Genomic DNA, 7,938 nt, shown 5'->3' with positions numbered 1-7,938 from the left:
TAGAGGGTACATCTAGATAGGGAATAGGGGTGATGGGGTAGAGGGTACCTCTAGATAGGGAATAGGGGTGATGGGGTAGAGGGTACCTCTAGATAGGGAATAGAGGTGATGGGGTAGAGGGTACCTCTAGATAGGGAATTGGGGTGATGGGGTAGAGGGTACCTCTAGATAGGGAATAGGGGTGATGGGGTAGAGGGTACCTCTAGATAGGGAATAGGGGTGATGGGGGTAGAGGATACCTCTAGATAGGAATAGAGGTGATGGGGTAGAGGGTACCTATAGATAGGGAATTGGGGTGATGGGGTAGGGGTGCCTCTAGATAGGGAATATGGGTGATGGGGGTAGAGGGTACCTCTAGATAGGGAATAGGGTGATGGGGTAGGGGTGCCTCTAGATAGGGAATAGGGGTGATGGGGGTAGAGGGTGCATCTAGATAGGGAATAGGGGTGATGGGGGGTAGAGGGCACCTCTAGATAGGAATAGGGGTGATGGGGGGTAGAGGGTAGCTCTAGATAGGGAATAGGGGTGATGGGGGGTAGAGGGTACCTCTAGATAGGGAATAGGGGTGATGGGGGTAGAGGGTACCTCTAGATAGGGAATAGGGGTGATGGGGGTAGAGGGTACATCTAGATAGGGAATAGGGGTGATGGGGGTAGAGGGTACCTCTAGATAGGGAATAGGGGTGATGGGGGTAGAGGGTAGTCTTTCAGCAGTCGTTCCTCGTCTAGGAACTTCCCAGCTCGTCCGTTGAAGGCCGGTTGAAACAGACCGTAGTTAAGAACATCAGTCAGACTCTGTGTTAGAGTCACTAACACACGCTGCTTACTGCTCCACACTGCTGCCTCGGGATCCAACCGCAGACACTTCTACACACAAAAACAAATGTTATTTGCCACATGCGCCCAATACAACAGGTACAACCTTACAGTGAAATGCTTACTTACAAGCACTTAACCAACAATGCAGATTTAAGAAAATTAAGTGTTAAGTAGAAAATAGATAAGTTTAAAAAAAAATAAAAACAGTCAGGATGCTCTCGATGGTGCAGCTGTAGAGCCTTTTGAGGATCTGATGACCAATGCCAAACTTTTTCAGTGTCCTGTGGGGGAACAGGCTTTGTTGTTAACTCTTCACGACTGTCTTGGTGTGTTTGGACCATGATCGTTTGTTGGTGATGTGGACATCAAGGAACTTGAAGCTCTCAACCTAATCCACTACAGCCCCGTTGATGAGAATGGGGGCGTGCTCAGTCCTCCTTTTTCTGTAGTCCACAATCACCTCCTTTGTCTTGATTACGTTGAGAGAGAGGTTGTTGTCCTGGCACCACACTGCCAGGTCTCTGACCTCCTCCCTATAGGCAGTCTCGTCGTTGTCGGTGATCATCCCTACCCATTGTATCGTCGGCAAACTTAATGATGGTGTTGGAGTCATACCTGGCCATGCAGTCATGAGTGTAAAGGAGGGGACTGAACACACACCCCTGAGAGGCCCCCGTTTTGAGCATTAGCGTGGCGGATGTGTTATTACCTACCCTTACCACCTGGGGGTGGCCCGTCAGGAGGTCCAGTATCCAGTTGCAGAGGGAGGTGTTTAGTCCCCGGGTTCTTATTTTAACGATGAGCTTTGACGGCACTATGGTGTTGAACGCTGAGCTGTAGTCAATGTATAGCATTCTCACATAGGTGTTCCTTTTGTCCAGGTGTGAAAGGGCAGTGTGGAGAGCAATAGAGATTGCATCATCTGTGGATCTGTTTGGGCGTTACTCAAATTGGAGTGGGTCTAGGGTGTCTCCGAGGATGCTGTTGATGTGAGCCATGACCAGCCTTTCAAAGCACTTCATGGCTACAGACGTGAGTAGTTATTTAGACAGGTTATCTTAGTGTTCATAGGCACAGGGACTATGGTGGTCAGCTTGAAACATGTTGGTGTTACAGACTCGGTCAAGGAGAGGTTGAAAATGTCAGTGAAGACACTTGCCAGTTGGTCAGCGCATGCTCGGAACACACGTCCTGGTAATCCGTCTGGCCCTGCGTCTTGGTGAATGTTGACCTGTTTAAAAGGTCTTACTCACATCGGCCAAGGAGAGCATGATCAATCAGTCATCCGGTACAGCTGATGCTCTCATGCATGCTTCAGTGTTGCTTGTCTCAAAGCGAGCATAGAAGTAATTTAGCTCGTCTGGTAGGCTCATGTCACTGGGAAGCCTGCGGCTGTGCTTCCCTTTGTAGTCTGTAATAGTTTGCAAGCCCTGCCACATCCGACGAGTGTCGGAGCCAGTGTAGTACGATTCAACCTTAGTACTGTATTGAAGCTTTGCCTGTTTGTTGGTTCGTCGCAGGGCATGGCGGGATTTCTTGTAAGCTTCCGGGTTAGAGTCCCGCACCTTGAAAGCGGCAGCTCTATCCTTTAGCTCAGTGCGAATGCTGCCTGTAATCCATGGCTTCTGGTTGGGGTATGTATGTACAGTCACTGTGGGGACGACGTCCTCAATGCACTTATTGCTAAAGCCAGTGACTGATGTGGTGTATTCCTCAATGTCATCGGAAGAATCCCGGAACATGTCCAGTCTGTGCTAGAAAAGCAGTCCTGTAGTTTAGCATCTGCTTCATCTGACCACTTCTTATTGACTGAGTCACTGGTGCTTCCTGCTTTAATTTTTGCTTGTAAGCAGGAATCAGGAGGATAGAGTTGTGGTCGGGTATATCAAATGGAGGGCGAGGGAGAGCTTTGTACGCGTCTCTGTGTGTGGAGTACAGGTGATTCATAATTTTTTTCCCTCTGGTTGCACATTTAACATGTTGATAGAGATTTGGTAGAACTAATTTAAGTTTCCCTGCATTAAAGTCTCCGGCCACTAGGAGCGCTGCCTCTGGGTGAGTGGTTTTCTGTTTGCTTATTTCCTTATACAGCTGACTGAGTACGGTCTTTGTGCCATCATCTCTCTGTGGTGGTAAATAAACAGCCACGAAAAATATAGCTGAGAACTCTCTAGGCAAGTAGTGTGGCCTGCAGTTTATCACAATATATTCTACTTCAGGCGAGCAAAGTCTAGAGACTTCCTTAGATTTCGTGCACCAGCTGTTGTTTACAAATATGCACAGTCCGCCCCCCCTCGTCTTACCGGTGTGGGCTGTTCTATCCTGCTGGTGCAGCGTGTATCCCGCAAGCTGAATATCCATGTCGTTATTCAGCCATGATTCCGTGAAGCATAGGATATTACGTTTTTTTTATGTCCCGTTGGTAGGATATTCGTGATCTTACCTTGTCTAGGGCTTAACGGAGGCAGCTGTTTATTCTTGCCGATGCACCGAAAACCCAGCCAGCTGTATGTTATTCATGTCAGCCATGACTCGGTGAAACATAAGATATTACAGTTAATGTCCAGTTGGTAGGATATTTGTGATCGTAGCTCATCTATTTTGTTATCCAATGATTGTACGTTGGCTATGTCACATCTGCTGACCCCATCTGCTGACCCCATCTGCTGACCCCATCTGCTGACCCCATCTGCTGACCCCATCTGCTGACCCCATCTGCTGACCCCATCTGCTGACCCCGGGCTACTTATCATTACTCACATCTGCTGACCCCATCTGCTGACCCCGCTCAAGGTCGCCAGGCTACTTATCATTACTCACACCTGCCACCATCGTTACACACATCAACGCTTCATCTGACTCAACTGGACTCCATCACGTTATTAAGTAACCCCCCTATACAGTGGGGCAAAAAGTATTTAGTCAGCCACCAATTCTGCAAGTTCTCCCACTTAAAAGATGAGAGAGGCCTGTAGAGATAGGTACACTTTAACTATGACAGAAAAAATGAGAAAAGAAAATCCAGAAAATCCCATTGTAGGATTTTTAATGAATTAATTTGCAAATTATGGTGGAAAATAAGTATTTGGTCACGTACAAACAAGCAAGATTTCTGGCTCTCACAGACCTGTACAAACAAGCAAGATTTCTGGCTCTCACAGACCTGTAACTTCTTCTTTAAGAGGCTCCTCTGTCCTCCACTCGTTACCTGTATTAATGGCACCTGTTTGAACTTGTTATCAGTATGTCCACAACCTCAAACAGTCACACTCCAAACTCCACTATGGCCAAGACCAAAGAGACACCAGAAACAAAATTGTAGACCTGCACCAGGCTGGGAAGACTGAATCTGCAATAGGTAAGCAGCTTGGTTTGAAGAAATCAACTGTGGGAGCAATTATTGGGAAATGGAAGACATACAAGACCACTGGTTAATCTCCCTCGATCTGAGGCTCCAATGCAAGATCTCACCCCGTGGGGTCAAAATGATCACAAGAACGGTGAGCAAAAATCCCAGAACCACACGGAGGGACCTTGTGAATGACCTGCAGAGAGCTGAGACCAAAGTAACAAATCCTACCATCAGTAACACACTACACCGCCAGGGACTCAAATCCTGCAGTGCCAGACGTGTCCCCCTGCTTAAGCCAGCACATGTCCAGGCCTGTCTGAAGTTTGCTAGAGAGCATTTGGATGATCCTGAAGAAGATTGGGAGAATGTCATATGGTCAGATGAAACCAAAATATAACTTTTTGGTAAAAACTAAACTCGTCGTGTTTGGAGGACAAATAATGCGGAGTTATATCCAAAGAACACCTTCTGTGAAGCATGGGGGTGGAAACATCATCATCCAAAGAACACCACACCTTCTGTGAAGCATGGGGGTGGAAACATCATCATCCAAAGAACACCACACCTTCTGTGAAGCATGGGGGTGGAAACATCATCATCCAAAGAACACCACACCTTCTGTGAAGCATGGGGGTGGAAACATCATCATCCAAAGAACACCACACCTTCTGTGAAGCATGGGGGTGGAAACATCATCATCCAAAGAACACCACACCTTCTGTGAAGCATGGGGGTGGAAACATCATCATCCAAAGAACACCACACCTTCTGTGAAGCATGGGGGTGGAAACATCATCATCCAAAGAACACCACACCTTCTGTGAAGCATGGGGGTGGAAACATCATGCTTTGGGGCGGTTTTTCTGCAAAGGGACCAGGACGACTGATCCGTGTAAAGGAAAGAATGAATGGGGCCATGTATCGTGAGATTTTGAGTGAAAACCTACCTATTTTGAGTGACCTCTGTCATTACCAACAAAGGGTATATAACAAAGTATTGAGAAAAACTTTTGTTATTGACCAAATACTTCTTTTTCACCATAATTTGCAAATAAATTCATAACAAATCGTTAATGTGATTTTATGGATTTTTTTCTTCTCATTTGTCTGTCATAGTTGAAGTGTACCTATGATGAAAATTACAGGCCTCTCACATCTTTTAAGTGGGAGAATTTGCACAATTGGTGGCTGACTGTCACTTCCTCAGTTTCTTTCCCGAGTTAGGGTTAGGTAGGGGTAGGTAGTATGTGGACCAGGGTTAGGTAGGGGTAGGTAGTATGTGGACCAGGGTTAGGTAGGGGTAGGTAGTATGTGGACCAGGGTTAGGTAGGGGTAGGTAATATGTGGACCAGGGTTAGGTAGGGGTAGGTAGTATGTGGACCAGGGTTAGGTAGGGGTAGGTAGTATGTGGACCAGGGTTAGGTAGGGGTAGGTAATATGTGGACCAGGGTTAGGTAGGGGTAGGGGTAGGTAGTATGTGGACCAGGGTTAGGTAGGGGTAGGTAGTATGTGGACCAGGGTTAGGTAGGGGTAGGTAGTATGTGGACCAGGGTTAGGTAGGGGTAGGTAGTATGTGGACCAGGGTTAGGTAGGGGTAGGTAGTATGTGGACCAGGGTTAGGTAGGGGTAGGTAGTATGTGGACCAGGGTTAGGTAGGGGAGGTAATATGTGGACCAGGGTTAGGTAGGGGTAGGTAGTATGTGGACCAGGGTTAGGTAGGGGTAGGGGTAGGTAGTATGTAGACCAGGGTTAGGTAGGGGTAGGTAGTATGTGGACCAGGGTTAGGTAGGGGTAGGTAGTATGTGGACCAGGGTTAGGTAGGGGTAGGTAGTATGTGGACCAGGGTTAGGTAGGGGTAGGTAGTATGTGGACCAGGGTTAGGTAGGGGTAGGTAGTATGTGGACCAGGGTTAGGTAGGGGTAGGTAGTATGTGGACCAGGGTTAGGTAGGTGTAGGTAGTATGTGGACCAGGGTCAGGTAGGGGTAGGTAGTATGTGGACCAGGGTTAGGTAGGGGTAGGTAGTATGTGGACCAGGGTTAGGTAGGGGTAGGTAGTATGTGGACCAGGGTTAGGTAGGGGTAGGTAGTATGTAGACCAGGGTTAGGTAGGGGTAGGTAGTATGTGGACCAGGGTTAGGTAGGGGTAGGTAGTATGTGGACCAGGGTTAGGTAGGGGTAGGTAGTATGTGGACCAGGGTTAGGTAGGGGGAGGTAGTATGTAGACCAGGGTTAGGTAGGGGTAGGTAGTATGTGGACCAGGGTTAGGTTGGGGTAGGTAGTATGTGGACCAGGGTTAGGTAGGGGTAGGTAGTATGTGGACCAGGGTTAGGTAGGGGTAGGTAGTATGGGGACCAGGGTTAGGTAGGGGTAGGTAGTATGTGGACCAGGGTTAGGTAGGGGTAGATAGTATGTGGACCAGGGTTAGGTAGGGGTAGGTAGTATGTGGACCAGGGTTAGGTAGGGGTAGGGGTAGGTAGTATGTGGACCAGGGTTAGGTAGGGGTAGGTAGTATGTGGACCAGCGTTAGGTAGGGGTAGGGGTAGGTAGTATGTAGACCAGGGTTAAGTAGGGGGAGGTAGTATGTGGACCAGGGTTAGGTAGGGGTAGGTAGTATGTAGACCAGGGTTAGGTAGGGGTAGGTAGTATGTGGACCAGGGTTAGGTAGGGGTAGGTAGTATGTGGACCAGGGTTAGGTAGGGGTAGGTAGTATGTAGACCAGGGTTAGGTAGGGGTAGGTAGTATGTGGACCAGGGTTAGGTAGGGGTAGGGGCAGGTAGTATGTGGACCAGGGTTAGGTAGGGGTAGGTAGTATGTGGACCAGGGTTAGGTAGGGGTAGGTAGTATGTAGACCAGGGTTAGGTAGGGGTAGGTAGTATGTAGACCAGGGTTAGGTAGGGGTAGGGGTAGGTAGTATGTGGACCAGGGTTAGGTAGGGGTAGGTAGTATGTGGACCAGGGTTAGGTAGGGGTAGGTAGTATGTAGACCAGGGTTAGGTAGGGGTAGGTAATATGTGGACCAGGGTTAGGTAGGGGTAGGGGTAGGTAGTATGTGGACCAGGGTTAGGTAGGGGTAGGTAGTATGTAGACCAGGGTTAGGTAGGGGTAGGTAGTATGTAGACCAGGGTTAGGTAGGGGTAGGTAGTATGTGGACCAGGGTTAGGTAGGGGTAGGGGTAGGTAGTATGTGGACCAGGGTTAGGTAGGGGTAGATAGTATGTGGACCAGGGTTAGGTAGGGGTAGATAGTATGTAGACCAGGGTTAGGTAGGGGTAGGTAGGGGTAGGGGTAGATAGTATGTAGACCAGGGTTAGGTAGGGTTAGGTAGGGGTAGGGGTAGGTAGTATGTGGACCAGGGTTAGGTAGGGGTAGGGGTAGGTAGTATGTGGACCAGGGTTAGGTAGGGGTAGGTAGTATGTGGACCAGGGTTAGAGTAGGGGTAGGGGTAGGTAGTATGTGGACCAGGGTTAGAGTAGGGGTAGGGGTAGATAGTATGTGGACCAGGGTTAGGTAGGGGTAGATAGTATGTGGACCAGGGTTAGGTAGGGGTAGGTAGTATGTGGACCAGGGTTAGGTAGGGGTAGGTAATATGTGGACCAGGGTTAGGTAGGGGTAGGTAGTATGTGGACCAGGGTTAGGTAGGGGTAGGTAGTATGTGGACCAGGGTTAGGTAGGGGTAGGTAGTATGTAGACCAGGGTTAGGTAGGGGTAGGTAGTATGTGGACCAGGGTTAGGTAGGGTAGATAGTATGTGGACCAGGGTTAGGTAGGGGT

General features: G+C 48.6%; 1 long non-coding RNA gene across 1 annotated transcript; it reads left to right on the top strand.

Annotated features, from left to right (window-relative positions):
* Nucleotides 1–5,860: 5,860 nt before the first annotated feature.
* On the top strand, nt 5,861–7,873 carry LOC127920180 (uncharacterized). The gene is made up of 6 exons (XR_008105342.1): nt 5,861–6,157; nt 6,254–6,275; nt 6,372–6,927; nt 6,998–7,039; nt 7,078–7,399; nt 7,676–7,873. It is a non-coding gene; the product is annotated as an uncharacterized LOC127920180 (long non-coding RNA).
* Nucleotides 7,874–7,938: the final 65 nt, after the last annotated feature.

Source organism: Oncorhynchus keta, unplaced genomic scaffold (genome assembly GCF_023373465.1).
Source record: "Oncorhynchus keta strain PuntledgeMale-10-30-2019 unplaced genomic scaffold, Oket_V2 Un_contig_18568_pilon_pilon, whole genome shotgun sequence".
Taxonomy (NCBI): domain Eukaryota; kingdom Metazoa; phylum Chordata; class Actinopteri; order Salmoniformes; family Salmonidae; genus Oncorhynchus; species Oncorhynchus keta.
This window is presented reverse-complemented; position numbering and strand designations above follow the sequence as displayed.